Source organism: Fundulus heteroclitus, unplaced genomic scaffold (assembly GCF_011125445.2).
Source record: "Fundulus heteroclitus isolate FHET01 unplaced genomic scaffold, MU-UCD_Fhet_4.1 scaffold_57, whole genome shotgun sequence".
In the NCBI taxonomy this organism is placed as follows: Eukaryota; Metazoa; Chordata; class Actinopteri; order Cyprinodontiformes; family Fundulidae; genus Fundulus; species Fundulus heteroclitus.
In genome coordinates this window covers 699344-707922 of record NW_023397000.1, presented here as the reverse complement: position 1 = coordinate 707922, position 8579 = coordinate 699344, and positions in this window count along the sequence as shown.

The window sequence follows — 8579 nt, the reverse complement described above, 5'->3', positions numbered from 1 at the left end:
GTTTGAACAGGATATGACATCACTCCTATCGGTCATTTGTAGTAGGGAGCAGAAAAGTTGAGAACTCTCTGATAGCTGACATGTGTTCTAGGGATGCTTGAGTTCATGAAAGGCATTCCCTGTGAGTATGCAATACATTTGTGATAACAGTTAATGATTGAGATTAATAAGATTTTTTTAAAACGATTTGTGAGGATAAAGGGGAGCCATTTCCAAGCTAGCTTCTGTGATTCATTTTAATACAAATGTTCTGTTCCCAACAGCATTATAAAGTTAGGAGTTACTTCTTCACTAGACATGTTCCCCTGAAAGGTGATGTTGTTGTGCTGTGTTTTATCCTTTCAAAATCTGCACATATGATGTGAGAAGGGGAAGGGAACCATCCAGGGGGGTAGATCATCTGCCATTAACCTTTCTAATATAGAAAGGATTCCTGGATCACTGTTTGTGTAGGCACAAAGTTGGTGTGTCTTAGTGGTAAAAAATAGGTTACCTCCTTTCCCATCAAATCACTTAGCCTATTGACATTCCAAAGTGACAGTTTTGGCCCCGACCCCTCCCACTTCCAGTATGATGTCACTATTGGACCTATAACGTCACCATGGGTGACCTATGATTTATGACCTGCTGCCTGTGATCTATGACCTAAGATTTATGACGTGTGACCTATGACCAGACCTCTCAACTTTTGTCAAAACTTAAGAGTGAGATTATGTTAAATTTCGTTGTCTGGATGCTGGAAGAGCGGGTCCAGTCAGCTCCATCTAATTTTTATCCGACTAGACATGGAAGTAAACATGTATTACTTTTGTTAAAAAAGTGAAAGAAGTGTCAACACGTTTTTGTTCAGTTAGTGGGTTAAAACAGAAAAAAACATATAACCTTTTTATAAGAATGGAGAACTGCTGTTTTTATTTTATTTTATTAAAGAGTACCACTCATGCAGAGTACCTAAAGGCTCAATACTTGGCCTCTTCCTCTCTCTCTTTACTCCGTCCCTTGAGAGTTAGTTATCAACAATATCAATCAACAAGAGGGATCATATTTCTCCAATTTTAGCTTCCCTTCATCGGCTTCCTGTTAAATGAAGAATAGAATTTAAAATTCTTCTTCTAATGTATAAAGCCCTTAATAATCAAGCTCCATCATATATCAGAGCTCTGATTACCCCATATGTTCCTAAAAGAGCTCTTCGCTCTCAGGCTGCAGGTCTGCTGGTGGTTCCTAGAGTCTCTAAAAGTAGAATGGGAGGCAAATCCTATAAGTAGTAGTTATAAGTAGTCCACAAATCTTTTAATTTTCTAAATTTAAATTTCTAAAATTAGCAGGAACGATAATGCTACGAACAATGCTATTGTGTGTACGGTTCCTTTGTTTCTGTAGCAGCATAAATGGTACGCTGCCAGTTTAAGGCCAATTTTGGCTGCTGCATATAAGCAGGTCTCCACCTACCACCAACTGCGGTCAAGTGAGCCCTCACTTGTTTTTGTTGGTCACGCAAACACTAAGGATTATGGCAGAGACGGCTTAGACTACCTTTCAAAAAAAAGCAGCATGTTAGCCGTGTATCGACCACGTTTTTTACACATATTTACATCAGTTATATGAAATATTTTTCTATGCTTTACGTGACATTTTATGTGACATTCTTTAGCCTCAAAAAATACTCAAACAGCTTATTTATTTTACAGCTGACTACTTAACTTAACTTACAGATGACAGATGATGATCTCCAGAAGTTATTCATCAAAGTCCATCTACATAATTTGGAATTTAAAAATAAAGTTATTAAAAGTCTCTACATTGACTCAATTTGACCTGTTTTGTTGTAAATGTTGCTATAGAATTGGACATTTTCTGTGAATACCATTACATCAGCATGACAATAGAAAACCTCCTGATTTCGATCAACAAGTTTCAGACAATTTTGATGTGGCATTTCAAATAAGAGCCACATAAAAACTGTATATATTAAGTAATTTTGACCAAAGTTGCTGTCACGTTAGCAACTAAACCGTAGATAATCAATCGATGCTTCCACTTCAGCAGGACAGTACAACACCTCCAGATGTGGCTCAACAAAGCTCATTAAGATTTGATGTGGAATTTCAAAATAAAAGACTGTTAAAACATTAAGTGCATTGGCCATACATTATATTGCCAAAAATATTTGCTCACCCATTCAGATTATTGGAATCAGGTGATTCAATCACTCCCATAGCCACAGTTGTATAAATCAAGCATCTATGCACACTGTTTTCACAATCATTTGTGAAAGACTGGGTTGCTCTCAGGAGCTCTGTGAATTCCAGCGTGGAACTGTTATAGGATGCTACCTGGGCAACAAATACAGCCATGAAATGTCCTCAGGCAGTCCTACAGTTAGCATAGGCCTTACTTGAAGCAGAGAGGTAGCCTGAAATCCAGCAGCTAGCAGACGCTTCACTTGATACACAGAGGTGGCAGGAACTCCAGCAACTAAACAGGGAGCAAAGTAGGCTGACAGACGTGGAGAATGATGACGAACCGGCGGGGAAGAGAAGACTGAGGGAGGCTTATGTAGGGAGGCTGGCAGGCGGAATGAGTTCTGACTAATTAATGTCTAACAGGTGTGACTGATTGCTGAGGGAGTGGAAGGTGAGCTGAGTGAGATGAGGAGGAACTGGAAAATAACAGGGAAAAAAGCCAGACCAAAATTAAACCATGACAACTATTAATTTTGCTATTAAGAGTAACTGTGTTGCACTACCCCTCCCCTGGACTGCCACCTTATCATGGTGGAGGGGTTTGAGTGCCTCAATGATCCTAGGAGCTATGCTGTCAGAGGCTTCATGACCCTAGTAGGGTCACCCAAGGCAGACAGGTCCTAGGTGAGGGACCAGACAAAGAGCAGCCCAAAGACCCCTTATGATGAATGAAACAAATTAACGCAATGTAATGCTTGCCCAGTCGCAGGTCACCGGGGCCCCACTCTGTGGGCCACTCTGGTGGACACCGGTGATGAGGAAAGCTGTCAAGCTGAAGGAGTTCTGACATTGTTTTCAGAGTGACTAAATGTAGAGATTTTGATTGGCTCTGATTTTTAATTCCACATCAAAATTGGTTGAAACTTGTTGAGCGACATCTGGGGGTCTTCTACTGTCATGCTGAAGTGTAAGCATCGATTGATTATCTACGGTTTAGTTGCTAGAGTGACAGAAACATTGTTAAAAATTACTTAAAGTCTAACTCTTGGACTGAGTGTATTTAACGCAGATGCATTCAAATAGTCACCAGAGTAAAGAAATGTATATTATATGTGAATTATGTGCGCCGTTTGGAAGTAATTTCGATAAAAACTTGCTATATAAGCGAAAAGAGCCCGACCATTCCTCAATTGGCTGCTCCGGAAATGTGACGTCACAAACAGAACTAGTACCGTGCATCCGGCTGCTAACACTACAACTTTCGGACGACCGATTATTAATTTAATTAATAACTCTTACTCTACGTACAAAAAATTTATTAAATTTTTTTTTGATACATCTACAAACTTCACCTCAAGCATCGGCGACTACGATACCGAATATATATACGAAGAAACAGAGTTTGAACAAGGTGAACCTGAGGAGACTATATCTAACGCTGCCCAAGACATAGAGCCCATGCTCCATTGTAAGTACCCCTCAAAATCCTCGCTCGTGAAGTGTGAATTGCATAAAACACTTTTGTCACTGCCGGCAATCCAGTCCTTTCGCGTTTCTTTTTACGAATTTATCCCATTTCTTTCTGACCTTTTGATCCTTCGGCCAAGTATGTAGCGCTACTTTCTGGCCTGCACTAGACCGCGGTGAAGTTGGTTTGACATTGGACATTGGACTCAAGCTACAGCAACTTTGGTCTAAATTAGTTATATATAGCAATTTCAAATGGCTCTTAGTTTGAAATTCCACATCAGAATTGGCTGAAACTTGTTTGAGCCACATCTGGGGGTGTTCTACTGTCATGCTGAAGTGGTTGCATCCACTGATTATCTACGGTTTAGTTGCTGCAGTGGCAGCAACTTTGTTAATAATTAGTTATTATATAGCAAGTTCAAGTGGCTCTTATTTTGAAATGCCACATCAGAATTGTCTGAAACTTATTGAGCCACATCTGGAGGTCTTCTCCTATCATGCTGAAGTGGTTGCATCCACTTATTATCTACGGTTTAGTTGCTAGAGCTACAGCAACTTGTGTTAATAATTAGTCAATATATAGCAATTTCAAATGGCTCTTATTTTGAAGTGCTACATCAGAATTGACTGAAACTTATTGAGCCACATCTGGAGTTTTCTGCTATCATGTGTTGAAGTGGTTGCATCCACTGATTATCTACGGTTTAGTTGCTGCCAGTGGCAGCCAACTTTGTTAATAATGAGTTATTATATAGCAATTTCAATTAGCTCTTATTTTGTAATTCCACATCAGAAATGTCTGAAACTTGTTGAGCCACATCTGGGGGTGTTTCTACTGTCTGCTGAAGTGGGTGCATCCACTGATTATCTACGGTTTAGTTGCTAGAGCTACAGCAACTTTGGTCTAAATTAGTTAATATATAGCAATTTCAAATGGCTCTTATTTTTAAATGCCACATCAGAATTGTCTGAAACTTATTGAGCACATCTGGAGGTCTTCTCCTATCATGCTGAAGTGGTTGCATCCACTGATTATCTACGGTTTAGTTTGCTAGAGCTACAGCACTTTGGTAATAATTAGTTAATATATAGCAATTTCAAATGGCTCTTATTTTGAAATGCCACATCAGAATTGTTCTGAAACTTATTGAGCCACATCTGGAGGTTTTCTGCTACCATGCTGAACACTGGAGGTGTTCAGCATGGTAGTATAAAACAGCAAAATGTAGTTAATCTAGAGATTTTTAAATGCCTTTATTTTAAAACACAATGATGTAGATGCAGTTTGATGAATAAGTTCTGAAGAACATCATCTGTCATCTTAAGTAAAAGTAGTCAGCTGTAAAAGCAAAACAGTGTTTTGAGAGTTTTTTTAGGCTAAAGAGTGATACTAAAGATTATAGCATAAGCATGGTCGATAAACCGCGAACATACTGCTTTTATTTTGAAAGTAGTTCTCAGCCGCCTCTGCCGTAATCCTTAGTGTTGCGAGACCAACAAAATCAAGTGAGGGGCTCACTTGACCGCAGTTCTGATCGGTGGTGGAGCAGACGTTCTTTATTGTACAGGTGTACGCCCGGCTTAGTTGGGGCAGGTTGCGGTGTGCGTTTTGTTCTGGACTCCGTTATTGAAAAATGGCCGGTCCACCCGTAGAAAGTTGCTGCTCTTAGTAGTTCTACCTTAGTAGTTCTACCTCACTCAGTCATACTCAGCGTTTCCAGTTTTAGAACAGCCGATATCAGTCAGGTAACTAAACACAGCGGTTTCAAGCCATGGAGTTGAACGCGAGCAGGAGCAGGAAAAAAGCCTGATCACTGTGATCGCAAGTTAACCTGATTCACCATGGCAACGGCAGGAATAAGAAGCCTCGAAGTGCGCATTTCTCACAAGTGGAATTAGAAATATTTAATGAAGGTATATGGAGAATATTAAACCATAAGAAACAATGGTGTTGCAGCAGAAAGAGCAAGTTGATGGCAGAGAATGCTGTGAGAATTAGTTGATGGAAATTAGAGCTATTCTCACACTTCACAAATTCAACACAAACAGGAGGCGGGTTTTTTATATTTTTTGGGGGGGCGCATTGATTAGGAAAGGCATTGAAAGGACGGGCAGTAAATGATGACCAAGTAAGAAAATACAGTTTAATCAATAATGTTATGTTATAAGATTTTATGTTTAAAAATGCTCAACTAAAGCATTATGTGACTATATTCAACAAATACAAGTAATGATAGAATGGTGTGAGTTATTGAATCACTGATATGTTCATCTTTTTGCAAGCATTGTTCACCCATCCTTCTACAAATGAGTGACATTAACTGTCTTGTGACAACCTCACTTTATATTAATCATATAGGCTATATGTGTAATTCCAGCTGAAGTAAAGATAGTGTTATTTAAGTGAATAAATGTGCAGCAGTCCTAACGGTGTTGGGGGAAAAATAGGTGAACGGAAACTAAAATATATGCATAGAAAAGTAGAGCTGGAGTTGACAAAGTTTTACACAGAATAAATTATTGCTTTCATTCTGTAAAGTTCTCTTATTAATCTTGTGGGTCTCTGACTATGGAACACCTTTAAACTATAACTGAGTGCAACAGTAACATTCCTGACAGTACCACATACAGCTGCCTCTGAAAGATTTTTCTGCGTCTCCTACATTATTAAAAAGCTGCTGTTGGCATGAAAATTAAGTACAGCACAAAGAAATTGTTCAGAACTGAGAACGTTCCCTTGTTGTGTTAGAAAAGCGATGTGTGGCTGAGAATATTTATATAAATCATCTGAGGACCCCAAAGCGTTTACACTGACTCATAACCTTGATTCACCCATTCATGCACACATTCACACCCTGATGGTGGTGAGCTATGTTAGTAGCCACAGCTGCCCTGGAGCAGACTGACAGAAGAGAGGCTGCAAGCAGCACTACATGCTGGTGCTAAATCTCACTGCAGAAAATGTAAATAATTGAATGGCAATAAAATTGGAACTCTGAAAGATATGCACATCTCTCAGTTCTTCCTTATCAGGACCCCTACTCTGAAATGAAAATATGACAAGATTTTTGTCTTTTTCATTTAATCTGGCTAAATCAGTTTTATCTAAAATAAGTAATCTAACCCAAATCATTGCTGTAACTTGATTCTTTTAGTAAGCCATGTAGCTTGATATAATCTTAGGTTTCGTACAGCCGTAATGTAGTCTCAGTGTGCACGATGTTGCTCACAGAGGTCAAGTGATTGCTCAGGGAGTTTGTGTGTTTGCTGAGACACATAAAAAATTAGGGTGGACATTGCATATAACCAGTGTGCGATTTACAAAAAAATAAATAAAAAAAAACAGAGGGGGGGATCATTTCAAGTGTTTTATAAATGAACATAACGACAAGGTTATGTGGCCTGCATGCTGTCTGGCTCAAGACAGGGTGGACAAATCGGCTGCTGCTTCTTGTCTTGTGACGCTGCCTGCAAATCTTCATCATCCACCAAAGTTCGCCCTGTAACATTACCATGGCTGTTCGTCCCGTTATCTACTCTACCTTTTCTGTTGATTTTTTGGGCTGAAATATGACAAAATACTTTATTGACGTTCATGCTGCCACACGTTCTCATTCATTACTTGGTTAGCTAGCAGCTGCTCTTTCAGGTAGCTAGCTAGATCCAGTAGGTTAGACTATTGTTTTTAAACTTGTGCCATCTACTGTCTGGACTCGGGAGTGGGTATTAGTTTACTTTCAGTGTTGTATAGTAATGAAGTAAAAATACTTCACTACTGTACTTAAGTATATTTTGGAGTACTTTATACTTTTCTCGAGTATAACATTTTTTGATAACTTTTACTTTTACTTCACTATATTTCTGATCTTAATTGCATACTTTTACTCCAATACATTTTCAATGTTTTGGTTTAGTTACTCGTTGGTTTAGAGACTCATGCACGCAAGTGTTTTGACCCCACCTACTGATTTACTGTGACAAAGTCGGGACTTGCCTGGGCTTGTTCATCACCCCCAACAGGATAAGAAGCTGGTTCAGTGGTAAAGCAGGTTAAATTAACCTTGTGGTATAGGTAAAGCATCTAATAGCAGAGACTCCTAATTTTCTTAACTAAATGACCACCTGCAGGTGTATCTATTAGCAGGTTTACCACTTCCTGTGGGTTGTCTAGACCTGGTTTATCACTTAACCATGTTCTTAGTATACACCCCCTGGTCTACATTCTGCCTGCACTTGGTTGTGTACAATTTTAAAGTGCATAGCACTGATCTTACTTAAACAAGGAAAACTGAAAGCTTACAAAAAGGTTGTATTTTCTGTCTAAACTTGGTCTAAATTTCTCCTGCACTTGGCTGTTTATATTATTTCAAGTGAATTTGACTTTTAAAGTTTACCAAAACCAAAAAAAATGTCATTCAAACTGCATTTGCTTTGTTTTACTTTTTACTTATACTTTTTATTACATTACTTGAGTACATCTCTTTTTATAGTAATTTTCATACTTAAGTACAAGACATTTCAGATACTTTAAGACTTTAACTCAAGTAACATTTCAGTCAGTGACTTGGACTGTTACCAAAGTCATATTTTATAGAGGTACCTATACTTTTACTTGACTCCGAGATTTCAGTACTTTATACAACACTGTTTACTTTAACCCCTTTGAGCAGAAAACGTAATAATACTCTTTAAAAACAGACAACAAAAAATTCAATTAACAAACGTGAAGGACACAAGACATGTATTTATATTAGGGCTGTCAAACGATTAAAAATTTTAATTTGAATCGATTAATCACATAATGTCGATAGTTAACTCGAGATTAATTGCAAATTAATTGCATGTTTTATCCTTTTATTTCTGAAAGTGTAATAGCCTGTTTGGGCATTTTAATATGCAATTTTGCAATAAATGACACTAATA